Source organism: Lissotriton vulgaris, chromosome 10 (assembly GCF_964263255.1).
Source record: "Lissotriton vulgaris chromosome 10, aLisVul1.2, whole genome shotgun sequence".
Taxonomy (NCBI): domain Eukaryota; kingdom Metazoa; phylum Chordata; class Amphibia; order Caudata; family Salamandridae; genus Lissotriton; species Lissotriton vulgaris.
The window spans coordinates 537,144,926-537,165,423 of NC_141698.1; the positions used below are offsets into that span (position 1 = coordinate 537,144,926).

Genomic DNA, 20,498 nt, shown 5'->3' on the forward strand with positions numbered 1-20,498 from the left:
CATGTTCAGAGACACTGCATCCTGCCTCACAGAAAATAAAAAAAACAAGTCAGTGACATAAGATATATAGTTACCTCTTCAGTAGTGGCTAGATCCAACAACTTTTTCCAAAGGATTTACAATGTATCCTTAAACACCATTAGTACTAACTGATGCCTGCACTCTGGATTGGGGATTAGCATTAGAGTTCCTATGATGCAAAACCAGATGGTTCTTGATAGTGAGTAGTCAGCCTTGCAACAGAAGGGCGATGACAGTAGTTCTTTGTAGTTTCAGTCTCAAGTTCAACACTACAAAGAGCACTAATGTTCAAGTGATGTCAGACAATACAATAGCAGTGACCTCTATATATAACCAATGAGGAACACATTCCACATCGCTGAATGCAGTGGCAGCTGAACTAGGTGGTAATGCGGTAGAACACCCTTTTAGTGCTGTCAACCATTCATATTTAAGTGGTAGGCAATGTTTGGGCATATCATTTGAACAAACTGCTTCCATTGTCGCAGAATTTGTCAGTGTTTTCAGCAAGATTTCAGAAGGTGTGTGTATGGTATGACACTCTTTTTTTAAGATCTTTTTTTTAATGCCCAAGAACAACGCCCAACTTCACAGATTCCGCTCCAGCAAAGTAGAAACGGGGGAGGGGTGAATGTGGTCGAGGAAGTAATCCATGAAGTTGTAAGCTTTCCCTTCAGTAATTCTCTCTCTTCTGAATCTGTTCACTTACCTCTGTTGCAAATCTTTTGAGATGGTTGCTCAATAATTCGCTTCTGACACTGTTCTCTTTCTTGTGTTGCAATTCTTTTGGCATGGGTTCCAGTTGAATTTTTCTTTATCCACTTTAAAAATGCAATGGCCTGCTATTAACAATTTCGTGAGCCCCGTGAAGGCTCGAAAGAAGGTGATCTGTTGGTTGGCAGATTGTCTTGTAACTTTTCTTAGCCAGGATTGTCATTTTTTCCATGTCTCAGCCTTGGGCTCTCCCTTTTGTACTAAAATCCTCAGATCATCCTTTAGAACCCTTGGTGTCTATTGATTTAAGGATTTGACCTCTAATGTATCTTTTTTGGTGACCTATACATCAGTTCATTGAGATGAGAAGCTATCTGCTCTGTTATGCCATTCTCCTTTCGTGAGATATTATGAGGATGGAGTTATTCTAAAGCCTGGTCCAACATTTCTTCATACTTCGCAAGAGGTAGGCAGCATTAACAGTTTTGTTTCCTTTTGCTTCCTCTGAGGAGGACAAATTAATGTATTTGTTGGATGTTAGAAGAAATTTGTGGATTGATTTTGACAGGTATAGCTCCTTCAGAAAGTTAGATCACTTGTTCACTACATTCTGGATTGCTGTAGACTTTCACAAAGATGACAAACAGTACTGATGTGTCTTGTGTTCAATAATGACAGATAATTATATTATGTCACAAGAGCTTTATTCCATGCTTCCTCTTGGGTCCCTGCCCCTACTCTAACTGCCCCTTTCCTGTCTCTGCCCCTCCTCTTCCTCCAACCCCTTGACTCCTCCCATCCCAACTACTAGACCGTGCACATCATCACATCTTCCCCTTTGTTAACAAAAGAAATTTAACTAATCCGATCACAGTTCTTCAATCAGTCTCTTTGGTTTGTGTATGTCTCTTCGAGGTCGGAGACACATTCCAAACTCGGCAGGCACATCTTCCATTGGCCTGTCAAGTCTCAGGGTTGGACTCGGTTGACTCAGTCCGTCGGCATCTCGTTGTACTGGATCCCTATCAAGTGTTTCTTTCATGCCCGGGGTACATTTCTGAAAATGAGACACGTTTCGAGTGATCCGTCTTTTCTCAGACTCGGCGGTGATCATGGTGCCTTTTTGCTGAGTGACGATCAATGGTTCTTCTTTGAACCGACAATCCGTCTTCTTGGCCTGCTCTTGTTTGACCACTACACAGTCTCCTGTCCGAAGGGAGGGAGACTTGGCTCGCCGTCTAGTGTCTGCATATGTTTTCATCCTGCTCTTCCCCGCTTGGTCAGCCATCACTGTTTCTCGATGGGTGCGTGTTGGGGACACCAGTGTCAGAGCCCCTTCCCACGTCGGGATCCTTGTCCTGATGGGTCGCCCCAGCATGAGAGTGGCAGGACACTTTCCGGTGGTCGCGTGAGGGGTAGTCCGATAGGCTCTTAGCACCTCGTTGAGAGCTATTTGTAAGTCCTTCTTTTCCAACGTGGCTTGTTGAAAAGTCTGTTTCAGAGTGGCCATGAACCGCTCAATGGTGCCATTGGCTTGTGGCCACAACGGTGTGATCTTCCGATGTCGAAAGTTTAGATGCTTTGCGAATTCACTGAACTCATGACCGTTGAAGGGGGGACCATTGTCTGTCTTGAGTTCCTTGGGAACACCCCACATGGCAAAGACCTCATCTAGTACAGCGATTGTGCTGGAGGCATTGGTGGAAGACACAAACTGAGCTATTGGGAATCTCGAGTATTCATCCATGATAGCCACCACATACCTGCCTGACTGGAGGGGTCCATAGAAGTCCTTGGTAAGTTCCTGCCATACCCCACTGGGCAATTGAGTCATTTGAAGAGGAGCCGGGGGCTCTCCAGGCTTCACCAGTTGACACTGGGGACAGTCCTTCAGGGTGAGCTCTACCATTTGATCGAGTTGCGGGAACCAGACTTGCTCCCTTAGAGCTCTCTTTGTGGCAACGACTCCCCAATGGCCTTCGTGGGCAAGGTTGACTACTCCTTGACGTAGATGCCTAGGGATGACAATCCGATGGTCCCTCAGCAGGCGCCCCTCTGAGGTCGCTGACAACTCATCACTGACCTGTCGGAAAGCTTGCATTTCCTGACGGATTTGTGGGTCACTTACTTCGTCCTCACTATCATGTCTCCAGCGATGTGTGCACAGTCGGCGCACTACCTTCTGAAGGATATTGTCTTGCGCCGTAGCATCCTTGATCGCTTCCAATGGTATTGCCGGTGGCCGGGCTACACCTACCACAAAGTGTACGTACTCTTCTGCCATCGACGGGTGTGAGGCGTGAGATGCTTGAGGGTGTCTGGACATGTAGTCCGCCGGATTCTCACCCTTTCCAGGTTTATGAATGATGGTGAACTTGTATTCCTGCAGACGTAGACCCCACCTTTCAATGCGGGGCGGCATCTTGGCTTTGGGATTATCGAAGATGGTGACAAGAGCCTGGTGATCCGTAATCATGGTGAAATGTTTGCCAAAGATGAACACATGGAAAGGTTCACATGCCCACACGACCGCTAGGCTCTCTTTCTCGGGCTGAGAATAAGCCTTCTCAGTGTCGGATAGGCTGCGACTGTCGTATGCCAAAATGTGACGCCGATCAGTGTCACTATCATATTGAGCCAGGATGGCACCCAACCCCACTGGACTGGCTTCCACCGTGATCTCCGTCTTCCTTTTGGTGTTGAAATAGGCCAGATTGTTCGCCGATTCCACCGCTTACTTGATCTCTTGGAAAGCCCGCTCACACTGAGGGCTCCACACAAATAGTTGTCCTTGCTTGGTGAGGGCACGAAGTGGATGACTGATCATGGCATAGTCCTTGATGTATCTGGAGAAATAGCTTGCCATGCCCAGAAACAATCTTATGTCGCTCACATCTTGAGGGCTCTTTGTGGTGTTGAGCGCTGTTACTTTCTCGGGGTCGGGCTTCATTCCAGCCCCGGAGAACACATGACCGAAGAACTTAAGGGTGGACTGATGGAACTCACACTTATCCTTGTTGAGAGTTAAATTAGCTTCAAGGAGAACATGGCAAACTCGATCCAAGGCTTTGTCATGTTCTTGTGTGTTTGATCCATATACCAAAATGTCGTCACTGTAGTTCAGGGAATTCGAGATATGCCTGATGGTTTGGCGTATGACCTCTTAGAATATTTCCGCTGCAGAGGAGACACCGAAACTTAACCGTTTGTAACGAAACAAACCCAGATGGGTGACAAACGTTGTAATGTACCTTGATTTTTCGTGCAACTCCAGCTGATGGTATCCCTTGTTGAGATCAAGTTTTGCGAATACCCTGGCTCCATTCAATGCCGATATCATATCGCTCAGGTGAGGCCCTGGATGACGCTCCCGTTCTATGGCCGTGTTGGGGAGCCTCATGTCCACACATAGCCGTACTTTCTAGGGGGAACCTTTTTCGGAACAATTACGACCGGTGACACCCATCGTGTGGGGCCATCCGTTTTTTCAATAATGTCCGCTTGAAGTAGTTCTTGAATTTCTTCGTCTACTGCCTGCTGAAGGTGGAAAGGCACTCGCCTTGGATGCTGAGCAATAGGGGGCACTTGGTCGTTGATGTGTAGGCGAATCAGACACTTGTTAATTTTGCCGAGCCCACTGAATAACTTGGGAAACCTGCGGACAATGTCTGGATTGTCATGGACCCGGTACAGGATTTCAACCAGTCTGAGTCGCTCTGCTGTGGGCAGACTGAGAAGACAATCAGCCTCCGGTCCCTCAATGGCGTGAATGTACGCCGATACTGCTGTGGATTCGTGCTTGAGCATCGTTGCAAACTTGCCCAGGCAGGGAAGTGGTTTCTTCGCCATCCAGGTAAACACCCTGATATGTGCGGGACTCAGGACAGGCGGGGGTTTCATCTTGTTATATTCGGTCACAGGCATGTAATTCAGTGATGCCCCACTGTCAAGCACAAATTTGGTGGCATGAGTCTCCACTTTGATATCTAGCGGAGGATACTTCTTCACCTGGTCTGGGTGGGCCACCATACATATATATTCATCCGTGAATGTTGTCTCTTGAGAGGTCGACATCGATTCCCTCGACGGTGACCTTCTGATCCATTGAGATCTGTGAGATTCCCTGCTGGAATGTGACGAGCCAGAAAATGATAGTGCTCTGTCTTGGACAGCTTTTGCATGATGTCGCTTGTCCTCTGGGCGAGATCTGGTTGTCTCACTCCTTCTCTCCTTGCTGTATACTCCACACATGACTTTAAAATGGTTCTTGCGCCCACATTTCCGGCACTGTTGGCCCATTGCTAGGCAGGTGTCTGAGTGTGGGAAGTCATACCCACATCGGTAGCATTTCCGTGGACGTTCTTGCTTCTTGGCGTAGCTCGATTTCTTGTCTCTTCTTCTCGATTCGTAGCGTTGATGACTTTGGTGTGTGTGTCTGGACGCTGTACGAGACCTTCTCTCATGATCACCTGATCTTCTCTGAGCGTTGGTGTTTTGAGTCCAATATGCTTGCTCTTTTTTTTCACCACGCCCTGTCTCCATGTCTTTGGCATGCTCTTCTGCCTGGTCGTACACTCTCGTCATTTCCTCAATCTCGTCGAGATCATGGCTTTTCCTTAGCAATCGCCTTCGGAGTGTCTCTGAATGACAGCCCTCAATGACTCTCAGTCGGATGGCATCCTCCGTTGAAAATGAGTCAAAATTGCAATACTGCGACAGTCGGCGTAGTCGTGATATGAATGTGCTCATCATTTCATCTTTGTCTTGACGTGCCTGATGAAACCCCTATCTGTCATAGTCCACGTTTCTTTTGTGCACAAACTTTCTGTTGAATGCATCTCGCACTTTGTCATAGGTCCCCTTATCATCCGTCGGTAATTCTTTGATCACCTTTCCAATCTCTTTGCCAACCAGATTGCGGAATGCAATTAGCTTGTCTCTGTCTCCTGTGACTTTCGACCGTTCTAAGTAGTCCTCGAAATCCTCCAACAACTCCTGCCATCGAGGGCCCATACTTCCGCCAGCCACCAGGGTCAGTGGTTCCGGGGGGCGCAGATGTGAGACGATAGGCCCGACAGGGGCGGCCATCGCTGCACCGCCTCCGTTCCGGCTCGGCGAGTTCGACATGGCTGGACTGAAATGTTAGTGTCACGGTTATGCACTGGCTAGGGTTTGCTCTCGCAGTGACCAATGCTTGGTTTGCAGTCGTCAATGTTTGTTCTTGCACTCAACAATGCTTGTTTTGCAATTATCAATGCTTGTTTGTTTTTGTCTTCTTTCTTTGCAGTTATCAATGCTTGTTTGGCAGCTATCAACGCTTGTTTTGCACTTTCCAATGCTTGTTTCAGCTTTAGTCTTGGGATGCCTGACTTCAAGATGGTCGCTCATGTATTTCACAGGGGTGTCCTTCACGAATGCCTGACTCCAAAATGGCCGCCACACAGAAACTCTCATTGCCCACGAGGTTTGGCTGCATTCATTCTTCCTACTCGCTTGGCTTCATTTACAACTCACCGACTGCTACTTCCATGGGCAACAGGGTTTCCTCTGCACTTTCCACGCTCCTTGGCTACCACAACCATCCAGGTAGGCTCAGGGATCTGCTCCTGACTTGAGCCGTTGCGAGCGTTCCGTTTCTCAGGCATTGGGGGTGAGTTCCGATACCGGCATTTTCTTTACGCGTTTCACCTGGGTTGCCATGCTTCTTCACGCGCTCTCCACTCCTCAGGGCGCCACAGCAGGATCGGGGTGGGCTTCCGACTTCCTCTTTTATGGCACACAGCTCGTTGTGCACCGAGGATGCACTCCCGGTTTTTGGCGCAAACTAGCGCTCAGTTTAAATTTCATGCAGCGCCCGGCCACACTACTCCAGCAGAGCTCCACGCGATCGATGAATCGCGGAGCGGGGCAATTACCGCTGGCCTTTAGCTGCAGGCGGCGGCTTCGTTGGGGCACACGTGTCTCACAGACAACTTTCTCTTTGTGGTGCCCAGGGACAGGACGCTTCTTCTGGGGTTCTGTGGGAGGTTGACTGCACCATCCCACCCTCGTCGCCAGTTGTCATGTCTTGTGTTCAATAATGACAGACAATTATATTATGTCACAAGAGCTTTATTCCATGCTTCCTCTTGTGTCCCTGTCCCTACTCTAACTGCCCCTTTCCTGTCTCTGCCCCTCCTCTTCCTCTAACCCCTTGACTCCTCCCATCCCAACTACTAGACTGTGCACATCATCACAAGTACGTGTTAATGACTGATGACAAATCTTCACATAGTTCATTCCTTGACTTTTGTGTACCATTAAAAGTCACTACATACTTTTTTAAGATGTCTTCTTGATTGCCAAAAGAAGAGTTGGTTCCTCAAAATAGTCACAGTGCCACTCTGCACATAATTCTACACATGAAAACTGCTGTGTTTACTTAAAAGAGCCCTATTTAGGAGGAAAAGGCAACGAAGGAGAAAAAAAATCATTTTCGCTATTGCAGGTTTTGTTTGAAGACGGACAAGGGAGCCATGCAAAGAAATCCAGTTCAATACCCAGGGGGAATTTAGTCTGGAAAGTGTAAAAAACATGGAAAGAAATAGTAGCAAGTGTGTGATGAAAAACAAGGAAATAAATGCATTGTGACAAATCCATCCTTCATTAATGCCTCCTTTAGATAGGATTAAAACAGGAACTCACATCACAGGAAAAGGATCAATGTCATCTCAGATGGGGAACTTTGGGATGAAATCTCTGGATCAACCAATATCTTGAAAAGGGGATTGTCTTACAGCTTGACCACCTCCCTCTCTTCTAAGACATGCCACTGAATAAGCCCATGATGAAGAAGCCCAAGTATGACTTCTTTAATCAGGTGCAGAACTCTGGGTGGTAAGAGTGTGGAAGGACTGCAATCATTCTCACATGCTGTATAGCAACCCTCTGTATGGCCACACATGTGGAAACACTGGAGCAGTCTAGGTCATGTGCATGCATGTCATCCTAGATCTAGTGCTTTAGTACTATATAACACCATTCCAAAAGATTAGCAGCAGCAGTAAGCCTTCAGTGTGATGTAACAACAGTTTCCATAATTAAGGTAATTGAAATTTAAATATTCTGTGCTACTTCATTGTTTTAAGTGTTGTATGTACTTCTTACTATTGGGTTTTCTAATTATACACAAAATATATATTTTTGTGTGTTCCTGAGTTACTATACTTACAACTCTGGCTTGATAATTCACATATTTTCTCAACCATGAACACTATTGTTTTTTACCTACACACACCTTACACCACCTCTCTTGAGTTAGTCCTGGATTCATTGTCCATGTCTTAAAAGGGGAAAGAAAGCACACTGCCTGCCATAGCAGAATAGATGCATTCGGGTAAATGCAGTGTATGGTAACACTTTAAATTCACAGCAGTAGCCACACCAACAATGGTGAATACTAAAGACTTTCAACAAGACTCATGTTTCAGGTATTTGTACTTCTTCAGTAGAGAGTAACACTTTGATAAGCACTGCAAGCACATCCAAATTTACTCTTTTCTCATGCTTGTCTACCCCTGCCAGAGCACACATACATCCCAAATGAATGCTCATTTCAACGATCCATTGGATATGGAAGCAAAGGATATTTGCTCCAATCTCCGCTCCCTACAGCTTGATCTTATTAATCAGGACCCTACGCATAGATTAGGGAACCTTTTAGACCCCATTTTTGGATATCGCTCTGGGGTACAACCTCTCACTCCGATCCCGGTCCCCTGGTCTGATCACTTTGTGATCCCGTTCCTGATTCAGATTGCTGAGGCGGAGTCTGGGAGAGATTCTGAGCAGAGGTATCAGCGACGGAAATGGAAAAGTTTTTCGCAGTCCACCTTCAATGAACTAATCACTGTAGGCGGTCCATTAGGAGGGGCGGACTGTGAAATGGCCCATCATGAGCTACATAATCGCATTTTAGGTGCACTTGATAAAACGGCCCCCATGCGTAATGAGAGAAACACGAAGAATGTGAGGAAAACCTCCCCCTGGTTTACTCCGGAACTTCAAATTGCGAAATCTGCTTGCAAGCAGCTGGAACGTGAGTGGCGAGTCAGCTTCTGCCCGGAGATTAAAACAGACTATAAGAAAAAGCAAAAAGAGTACTATAAGGCTATAAGGGTCTCTAAAGCCATACATTATAAAAATCGCATTGTGGAGGCTGAAAACTCTTCGAAGGAACTTTTTAAAATTTTTAAAGAGATATCTGTAATCTCGAACAATAGTTGCCCTTCCGCTGATTCAGTGGAAACCTGCAACAACATTGCTCACTACTTTGCAGGTAAAATCTCGGACATCTATACCAATTTCACGGGTAATTTGACCAATGACCCTGATTTCGACAGTAGTAGGGAGATGGGGTTATTGGATTCTGAATTACCCAGCTTTAATGTCCCTGCTGCGGAAACACTAGTCGCTGTATGCAAGAAGGTTAAATCAGGTTCCCCCCGTGATCCGGCCCCCCCCAAAATACTCAATGCCAGTCTGGATGTGCTAGAGCCTCTGTTCAGACATGTCATCCAGCTGTCTTTCTCTTCTGCCACCCTTCCAGGAGACTGGAAGAAAGCCATAGTTTTGCCGATAAAAAAGAAACCTAATGTAAGCCAGGATATAATGGAAAATCTCCGCCCAATCTCCCTTTTACCTTACTTAGCGAAAGTGACGGAAAAACTGGTAAATACTCAGCTTATGGAGTACTTAGAATCAAATAATATGTTTCATAGCTCTCAGTCCGGCTTTCGAAAGAACTACTCCACTGAGACTGCCCTGCTGAGAGCAACTGAAACTTTACGGATTGGTGCTGATGAGGGTAACACTATGGCACTTATCATGCTAGACCTCAGCGCCGCATTTGACACCGTGGCACACTCCACCTTGCTACGGTGTCTGAGCAGCGCTGGGGTTACCAAGGAAGCTTGGGGATGGCTCAAGGACTTTCTCTCTGACCGTAGTTTCCAGGTTCAGAGAGGGATGTTCCTCTCCAACAGCGTGGCCTTAGAACAGGGGGTGCCTCAGGGCTCTGCCCTGAGTCCCACCCTGTTCAACCTGTATATGGCTCCTTTGGCAGCTATTGTTCAGTCATACGGCATTGATCTAGTATCTTATGCCGATGACACGCAGCTGCTCATCTCCCTATCACAGTCACCAAAGTTAGCAGCTGCCAATTTTAAAACCTGCATGCAAGAGCTTGCGGGCTGGATGAATCAACACTGCCTGAAGCTCAATGGGGCTAAAACGGAGGTGCTAGTGATAGGGGGAGATGGGGCGAGCTGGACTCAGGAATGGTGGCCGCCCTGCCTTGGCTCTCTGCCCATCCCATGCAGTGAGGCCAAGAACCTGGGGGTCTGGGTTGATCCTAAACTCTCTTTTGAGAGTCATGTTGACAAATTGGTGGGGAAATGCTTTGGGGTTATGAAGACCCTAAATCGTACTCTGGACCTACTGCCACTCGAGGCCAGACGTATTATGATCCAAGCTCTGGTCACTTCTCGCATGGATTATGCGAATGTGCTGCTATTAGGGACTACGGAGAAGAACTTGAGAAGATTGCAAGTGCTGCAAAATACGGCGGCCCGTCTAGTCCTCAGACTCCCCAAAAGAACAGCATCCCAGCCTACTTTGGCTGCCCTGCATTGGCTTCCTGTAAGGAAAAGAATCCTCTTTAAAGCCCTCCTTTTCTGTTACAGGATTACCTCTGCAGAAGCGCCTGGGTATTTGAAGGATTTAGCTATCCCCTATCTACCCCAAAGAGCACTTCGCTCGGCGGGTATGGGTCTGCTTACAGTTCCTCGTGTAAGAAGAGCCAGGATGGGAGGCCGCTCCTTTCGGGTGTTGGCAGCCACCCAGTGGAACAGCCTTCCACCTGTGATCAGACTAGCCAACACTGAAACTATGTTCCGGAAACTTTTAAAAACTCATCTGTTTGCCCTGTAGGGATAGATGCCCCTCCCCTGTTGACTCTCGCTCCACAGCGCGGGGACACGCCGTGATGGCGTAACCAGGCGCTTTAGAAACTCCTTTAATAAAAAAATAAAATAATGAGCTTGTTAGCCCAAACACTCAACATAGAGCCAAACACAAAAGAGGATAGGGAGCGCCTGGCCTACAATGTACCCAGATGCACTGTGATAAATCCCAGTGCATAATAATACTCACTTCATTTGAAAGTCTTTAGTATTCACCCTTGTTGATGCAGCTAGTGCTGTGTATCACTAGGCATATGTCTCAGGATATATGTCCTACTGTAGGGAGTAACACGTTAAGCCTCCTTGATTCTCCAGCACGCCTAATTTTAATGAAACCATGTGTTATTGCAGATGTAGCATCCAGGTTGGGAGCCCTAGCATGCTGTTTTTTATGGTGCCTGGTGACCTTTGCAACTACATATCTTGAGCAAAACCTGACTGAGGCAAATCCAATCAGCCACTATTGGTGAACATCCACTTTAGGGTCACCTTTGGCCCATCAGCCTGATGCCATTGTGTCCTGCTGGTGAAGCAAGCTAAACAGGTAGAGCTCCTCTAATGGTGTCACAGATGCCATGCCTCAGAGAAAAAACACATGCAGGAAAAGGCAGAAATGGCAAGATAGTACAGCGCCCAGCACAGTATCACATCAATGAGTTTTTTCCTTAAAGCCTTGTAAGGCATGGCCTTAGGAAGTAGAGATCGGCAATACAACCACATTTCTTAATGTTCTTAATATGCATAAGACACAATTCAGAGTCACAAATCAGTGTGTGAAGCTCTAGGCTATTCGTAAACACCACTTTCACTCCGATCAGTAACCCACCCTCGTGCGATTGTGCACATTTGCACACTCACAATCCAAGCACTATTCGGATATACTTTGTCATACTGAGGATAGACAGCAATGCTGGTTTTGGCACGCTAAGGAGGCTGAACGGGGGCTGTGTAGCTACAAGGAGTCTGAGAATGTTGTCTGTTTCACATGTAAGTTGAATCATTGTGGTACATTCTCTTGCAAACTGTAAAACGCAATATAAGCTAAATGGGATTTTATATTCTTTAAATTCCTGGTTTATGAAGTTATTGTTCAGTTGGTCAACGAGATTTTAAAAAAACGCAGAGGTTCAAATGAAAAAAAAATTGGAATAAAAATGTGCGATAATTCCACAGTACTCTGTGGCAAAGCAAGATGTAGGCCAACATATATATTTAATCGGTTCACACCCACAAATGTTGAAAGAAATATGCAATTGCAGTTACACCCTACTGTTTCCAGTTTCCTTCTGGTAAAGGGAATTATGTTGTTACGCAAGCTTCTCAGTGTAAAGGCGAGGCTGCTACTGTACAAGTTAAACGTTACCACCTCAGACACAAAATATACCCAAAAGAGCATTCTGACCAGTCTTGGGTGAAGCATTACACCAGAACAAAAACATGCGAAATTCACCTGTCAGGGAATTTCACAGAGAATGATCCCCTGGATGTTTAATGAAACTGTTTCTTCTCACGAATGTCTATGGAAGTATGCTGTTACACTATTTCAGGAAAGATTCATGAACGTATGGACAGCGTTCATGAAATATTGTGGTTTGAGGCTTACCTTTGGTGCTTTTGATCCGCCCCTTCACGGAACACTGGGCCTACCGTGTTATTTCTTTTGTTTTTTAAAATACTGAGCTAGTAATATTTCGTCTCAGCGAACATGTGACCGCAAACACGGTACATAGAGCACAACAGCTACTGAGTCATATAAAAATAGTAAGCATGCCATCCTATTTACTACACCTTGAGGGCTTCATTTATGAAAGTTGCATCGCTGCGTGGAAACAGCGATATAACAGTTTTCACTGCACTCTCCCTGTGACACGATGGAAGTGCTGTATTTAATGTATGGCACTCCATGTCCCAAAAAGGTACAGATACGTCAGTATTTCTGGCGTATCTGTAGGCAAAGTAATGACGCATTACTGGAGTGTGACGCCACTCCAGCAATGGGTCATCATTAAATATGTGCAATTTCCATGTTAAATGTGCCTGCATCAGTTCCACACCTGCTTTGAGGTAGGCACAAGATTTTAACGCAGTGGCATCCTAGAAGTGTCGAAGTGACATCTGATAGATATCACTGCTCCACTTCGAGGCTTTTTGGCGGGGCTAAGCCAACCCTGCATACATTATACCCGATGCAGGTATAATGTAGTGCAGGGCTTTACAAAGTGACTCATCTGCTTTGATGCGTCACATTGTAAACAGGGTGCAACATGGCGCATATTTTATGGCACCAGTGCATCACAAAAAGTGATGCAAGGCCTCCTAAATAAGGCCCTGAATTTCCCGTAGTTCTTCTGCTCTTTAAAGTATATATCAACAGACCCCCAAAATGTTCGCATACAACACTACCAGATACCACAGGCATATACATGTTTTGTTCAATAGCATCACACCACACACATTGCAACATGCTTGTTCCCCTTCAAAGACCTATTTGTTTCAACATGACACCCCTCTGTTGCAAAATTCCTCTCTAGCACTTTTCAGTAGCATGGTAAAAACTGTCAGATTTGCCTAAGCACTACTGTGATCTCTGGGAACCAATTTGTTTGCCATGTTAACTGATGTATTAAGCTGTTCCGCATATGATGTATGAATTCTCATTTCCATGTTTAGCAGTACTAAGCAAGAATTCTAGTTTCTCAGCACCTGAAAGCTTACTTTTTTTTTTATCATATTGAAGGTCAAATGTTGTTGATCTCACAAGTCTCTCAGGCAGATGGACTTTTTGTCACTCGATTCTGAGATTCATGAGCTTAATGATGTATTATTTTTAATAAACGTGTTTATACTTCTGACAGGCCCTTTTCTTCAACAGCGTTCTAGGGACTGCTGGACTAACGACCAAATAAAACAAGGAAGTTCTCCTGCCGCCCACAAATGCAAAAATGTTGCCTACTTATGCCCTAGAAAGACACTATCTGCTATTATCCCCTGATTATGACTAATGAATTAAACTTTAAGGCTTTAAAACAGACTCTAAGTCTATTTTTAAGTTCGGTAGCAATGGAGGATTTAGCTTACTTCACAAAATTTCAGTTTGAGTCCTATCCTGCCAAGGTGGCCCCCTTGGCGGAAGTACGTCAGCCATACTAGCCCTGTGTGGAAATATGTCTCCTACCAGACTCTCTCTTAGAGAGGAAACCTCCCCCCAACAGAGCAAGAATCCCATTCTCCACAAATCCTCAACTTCACAGTTACCACAAGCTCCAGCTCATGCCTGGTGTGTGCGAAATGTCTCCTGCTTCAATCTCCATGTAATGGATTCTACTGAAATGGAACTACAATTGGTGAATTTTGTAACCCGGCCCGTGAGTTCTATGTTGAACCATTATTTAAACCAAGCAATGTGTGCATAAATATATTTTGCTTTGACAAACCTATAGAAAACTTAGGGCCCCATTAGGATGTCGGGCGGATCGCCACCATCCGCATGGCGGTGGCGATCTGCCCGACATCCTTCCCCGCCTGCCACCCATTCCCTACGCCATATTACTATGGTAGGGGACTGCGGAGGACAGAAAGACCGTCCGTCGCTTTCCGCCTGGTCGACAGGTCGACTGGGCGGAAAAGAGTTTAATATGGTGGCAGAGTCTGCTAGACACCGCCATCCATATTAGGATGTGGGCGGGAACATGCCTTTCCATGGCAACATTGCCGCCACGGAAAGGCATGCGGGAATCTCTTGTGGGGGCCGTAGCGGGCCCCCAGAGATTCTGGGAGGTGGGGGTGCACATGGGGGGTACCTATGGCACCCCCCTGCAGTTCCATGCACAACATGGCAGGCACCACGGGGTGCCTGACACGCTGTGCATGGAGGTGCACCAAACGCCTTCCTAGAATTGCTGTGGGCGGTGCTGAGAGCGCCGCCCGCTGCAATGTCACGAATGCAGGATGGGCCCGCCATGGCGGGCCCATCCTAATGTGAGCAACGGGACCCCCGCATCAATGGCTGGCGGTCCCAATCCAAGTTAGGATGGCGGGCGGACAAAGTCCGCCTGCCATCCTAATGACCCCCTCAAAGTCTGAACTAGTCAGTTAGTTAAATGTTGTGCTGGTCGTTTGGAGCAAAAGTCGTTGCAGACCTTTCCCTGCACCTGTGGCAATGTATTGGTTCCTGTCCATATAAATAAGCCCCTTGATTCGATGCACCCCGCTAAGGTACTGTGACAACACACTACCGGGCAGCTGAGTTCAGATGTCCAGTAAGGTTCTGGGGGAACTCCAGATAGATCGAGGCACATATGCATTGGTTTATAGCAAAAAAAGGATATAGATGTCTAGTTCTTTCAAAACGATTCTCATGAAATATTTTGTCTAATCAATTCCTACGCTCCCCGTATCGTTTTCTAGTGCAGTAAAGAATAAATGTTGCGAGAATTAGTAAGTAGTGGTAACACCTGAGTTTTTGACTTCTTCACTACACTGACCAAAGATTTACAACAACTTTTTCTTTGTCTGAGACTGAACTTGTATATGCTGGTACATCTATAGTGTATATAAACGAGGGTACTGGGAAATGGTGCAACGTTGTGTAAATTAAGTGTGGACTTTCTCCGTGGTATCCCTATTCTCCAATAGTATCAGATTTTCGCACATATTTATAATTTTGGGCCCAGCAAAATGAATTGAATTTGCTCAGAATCCTAGAAATAGCAGTCAATTGTGGGAGCTGGTGGCTGGGTTTCAATATTCCCAGCTTAGGCACTCGACCGCCTATCCTCGTGATAGGAGGTTATAACAAAAGTATATCGAATCCAGATCACCACGACCAGTTAATTTAGAAACAAATAAGATGAATATGCAGTGTGTGTTTATTATCTATAAGGTTGGCGTGTTATCTATTTACGTACAGTTTATTATGTTGTACTTCTCACACTATACATTTAAATACCTGGTTTTACTGACATTTTTTTCTATCTGTGTATTAGTTATCATGCCATGTTCATCTCATTAATATATTAAAATAGTTTCCTACCAGATAGTTTCCACAAAGGTCCCGACAACAAGTTTCCTAGCTTCCGATCCCAGACGTCGAGTGCTCAATAAGGAAGAGATGTATTTAAATATATAACTCCAGAAAGACAGGGAGTGTTCCACTGGCGAAACTACAAGGGTTGGTCTGCCTGTGGAGAACAATAAGGCAAGGAGAAGGGCGTGTGATGTGCTGGGACGTTCCGAGAACTTGGAAAATTGTCAAGTGACTTCAGAGATAATTTGACCGCACTGTCGTAATGTAAATATCCAATCTGTTGCATGCTCGTGGCTAGAGCCTTGAAATTCATACCAAAAACAACAATTGATGGACAAAATGCAGAACAGTGTCATAACATTTACCCAGTACAGAGATCTGGGCCTAAATCCATCGTTTTTCTGCTCATCATGCCATTTCAGTTTGAACCCAGCCATATGCAAATCGTCTTCACACTCTGCCCAATTGGAACAGTCCAGCCTGAACTGTTAGGCCAGGTCCACCCTGGGCTGGAAACAAGCATCCCAGGACCGGTTACGGGGTTTCAGCCCTCATCAGCCAGGATAGCTTGACTCAAGTGGCATGGAGAGCATGGGACCCACTTCTGGGCATACCGGTCCCACTCGGGGTGACTAATGCAAAAATAACAATTTATGGACAGAATGCAGAACAATGTCATAAAATCAACCCAGTACAGAGATCCGGTCCTAAATCCATCGTTTTTTTGCTCACCATGCCGTTCCAGTTTGAACCCAGCCATATGCAAATCAGTCTTGATACTGTGCCCGATGGGAACAGTCCAGTTCGAACTGCCAGGCCAGGTCCTCCATGGCCTGGAAACAAGCATCCTATGACCGGTTTCAGGGGTTCACCCCTCATCAACCGGGATAGCTTGACTCATGTGGCATGGAGAGCATAAGTCCCACGTCTGGACATACCCGACCCATTCGGGGTGACGAATGCAAAAACAAAAATTGATGGACAGAATGCAGAACAATGTCATAAATTCAACCCAGTACAGAGATCTGAGCCTAAATCCATAGTTTTTTTGCTCACCAGGCCATTCCAGTTTGAACACAGCCATAAGCAAATCAGTCTTGACACTGTGCCCAATGGGAACAGTCCAGCCTGAACTGCCAGGCCAGGTCCTCCCTGTGCTGGAAACAAGCATCCCAGGACCGGTTTCGGGGTTTAACCCCTCGTCAGCCAGGATAGCTTGACTCCAGTGGCATGGAGAGCATGGAACCCACGTACCATTCGGGGTGACAAATGCAAAAACAACAATTGATAGACAGAATGCAGAACAATGTCATAAATTCAACCCAGTACAGAGATCTGGGACAAATTCCTTCGTATTTTTTCTCGCCATTCCAGTTTGAACACAGCCATATGCAAATCAGTCTTGACCCTGCAGTCAATGGGAACAGTCCAGCCCAAATTGCCAGGCCAGGTTCTCCCTGGACTGGAGACAAGCATCCTAGGACCGGTTTCGGGGATTCACCCCTCATCAGCCAGTATAGCTTGACTCCTGTGGCATGGGGAGCACAGGACCCCAGTCTGGGCATACCCATTCCACTCGGGGTGACAAATGCAAAAACAGCAAATGATGGACAGAATGCAGAACAATGTCATAAATTGGCTGTTTAGTCTGGACTGTTCCCATGAGGCACAGGTTCAAGACTGATTTTCATACAGCTGGGTCTGATTTGAGGTGGCAAAGTGAGCTAAAGAATGATGATGGATTCAACCCAGATCTGTGACTGGGGGTGAGTGCCTGAAAAGTTTCAGCGCTCCGTCCATCATCTCCTTATGTTTGCTTTTTGCGTCCTAGGTTGGCAGGGTATGCACAGACGTGGGTCCCTTTCTCACTTTGCCACTGGATTAAAGCTTGCCTATTAGATAAAGGGTGTTACCCAGAAAAAGGTCCCAGGATGCATGTTTCCTGTTCAAGGAAGACCTGGCTTGGAAGTTCAGGCTGGACTGTTCGCATGAGGCACAGGTTCAAGACTGATTTTCATACAGCTGGGTCTGAATTGAGGTGGCAAAGTGAGCTAAAGAATGATGATGGATTCAGCCCAGATCTTTGACTGGGGGAGAGTGCCTGAAAAGTTTCAGAGCTCAGTCTACGATCTCCTTGTGTTTGCTTTTTTCCCCCTAAGTTGGCAGGGTATGCCCAGACATGGGTCCCTTGCTCACTTTGATACTGGATTCAAGCTAGCCTGGCTGATGAAGGGTGTTACCCATAAACCAGTCCCAAGATGCTTGTTTCTAGTTCAAGGAAGACCTGGCTTGGCAGTTCAGTCTTGGCTGTTCCCATGAGGCACAGGGTCAAGACTGATTTGCATATAGCTGGGTCTGAATTGAGGTGACAAGGTGAGCTAAAGAATGATGATGGATTCAACCCATATATGTGACTGGGGATGAGTGACTGAAAAGTTTCAGCGGTCCATCCATCATCCCCTTGTGTTTGCTTTTTTCGCCCTAAGTTGGCAGGGTATGCCCAGACATGGGTCCCTTGCTGACTTTGACACTGGATTCACTGTAGCCTGGCTGATGAAGGGTGTTACCCAGAAACCGGTCCCAGGATGCTTGTTTCCAGTGCAAGGAAAACCCAGCTTGCCAGTTCAGGCTGGACGGTTCCCTTGAGGCACAGGGTCAAGACTGATTTGCATATAACTGGGTCTGAATTGAGGTGGTGAAGTGAGCTAAAGAATGATGATGGATTCAACCCAGATCTGTGACTGTGCACAGTGCTAAGTCCATCATCTCCTTGTGTTTGCTTTTATTGCCCTAAGTTGGCAGGGTATGCCCAGGCATGATTCCCTTGCTCACTTTGCCACTGGATTCAAGCTAGCCTTGATGATGAAGGGTGTTACCTAGAAACCGGTCACAGGATGCTTGTTTCCAGTTCAAGGAAGATCTGGCTTGGCAGTTCAGACTGGACTGTACTCATGAGACACAGGGTCAATACTGATTTGCTTATTTCTGGGTTCTCTATTGAGGTGGCAAAGTGAGCTAAAGAATGATGATGGATTCAACCCAGATATGTGACTGGGGGTGAGTGCCTAAAAAGCTTCAGCGCTCCGTCCATCATCTCCTTCTGTTTGCTTTTTTCTCCCTAAGTTGGTAGGGTATGCCCAGACGTGGGTCCCTTGATCACTTTGCCACTGGATTCCAGCTAGTCTGGCTGATCAAGGGTGTTACCCAGAAACCGGTCCCAGGATTCTTGTTTCTGGTTCAAGGAAGACCGGCTTGGCAGTTCAGGCTAGACTGTTCCCATGAGGTACAGGGTCAAGACTGATTTGCATATAGCTGGGTCCGAATTGAGGTGGAGAAGTGAGATAAAGAATAATGATGGATTCAACCCAGATCTGGGACTGGTGGTGAGTGCCTGAAAAGTTTCAGCGCTCCGTCCATCATCTCCTTGTGTTTGCTTGAAAATCATATAGTCAGCTTTAGGCTTAATTTGTACCACGCATTAAGAGAAGGGACATGTCAAGAAGGTGCAATCACAGTGTTGTCGGAACAATATTATCACTAGTGTGTCTGCATTTTATACACTGTACAATAAACAATCCACATGCATCCCTGTCTCCCTTTACTATAGTAGCGTAGATGCCATGTTAGCAGCAAGAAACAGGAAGGGGCAGAATGCTTATGGGAGCAAGGATCCTAACCTTACCGACTGCACCCAGAGGCCAGGATTTATTGAAGTTTCTCCCAGATGAGACACTAATTGGCACGCATGATAGCCAATTCCAACATCAATGCCAGTAGTTTTGCTCCAATCACCACCTTCCAGAACCAATATACCTGCTGTAGTGTCCTGAGACTATGTGTACTAGGACCCATGCGGTTCTGGACAGATTCAATTGAGGAAGTAGTAAATTTATGGGAGGTGTTAAGGTGTGGCTAATAATGGTTATGACATCATCACAGAGCAGAGTGTTATTGTATGCTGAGGAATAAAGATGTACAATCCAGAGCTCCCTGTGTGGTGTATTTGTTTGCATGTTCCTGGGCTGGTGAGGACGCTGTTAATGGCGACGAGTGCGGGATCTGTTACCCAAAGAACCAGATTACTGTAGCATTGCAAACTCTGAAAGAGAGCAAACTGATCACATGCACACATTTTGATGAGAGACAGTTTGAAGTTGGCGTGTGTGGAATCGAATCCCCAATCCAACCCAAATAAGGACCTGCAGAGTAGTCCACTAATAAAGCCAAAAGAAGAGCTACTGCACCACAGCATAATATAGAGCCATCATTGATACTGAGGGAAACACTAAAGGCAACCAAAAAACAGGTACAATAGGAAACACTAAAGGCAGTGATGAACAAGTACAAGAGAAGAAACAGTCACTTACTGTAAAGAAAGAAGTTGGATAATCAGGCCCGATCAGAGGTCATAAGGTGCTAAGCTGGGCTTGACTGGCAATAGCAGGCACCGGATATTTCTCTAGTGGGTGGCTAAGGTGGGGCCTGTTTTGAGCCCCAGGGGGGATGTTTTTGTTAGCGGGGACAGCAATATCGGCCCCCTGAAAAAAATCGGCAGAAAATGGCCCTAGCAAACAGCTAGGCCACACCCCCTTCCTCCCTCCAGGGGGGCCGGATGAGTAGTTTGCCATGGCTGGTTTTGTTTCCCAGTCCAGCCCTACTGCCAAGTTCAAGCACTAGGCCAGTGCTTGCAGGAGGTACCAAGACCGAACAGATGCTATGGAAGTTAGAATTTTTTT

The 20,498-nt window shown here is 46.2% G+C and overlaps 1 protein-coding gene across 1 annotated transcript in view; it reads right to left on the reverse strand.

Moving 5' to 3' along the window:
• Window positions 1–15,904, reverse strand: part of LOC147688480 (lipopolysaccharide-induced tumor necrosis factor-alpha factor homolog) — a 236,723-nt gene extending 220,819 nt beyond the window's left edge. The window contains exon 1 of the mRNA XM_086939830.1: window positions 15,769–15,904. The gene's annotated coding sequence lies outside the window, so the exon portion shown is untranslated. The remainder of the gene's footprint in view (window positions 1–15,768) is intronic.
• Between the last annotated feature and the right edge of the window lie 4,594 nt (window positions 15,905–20,498).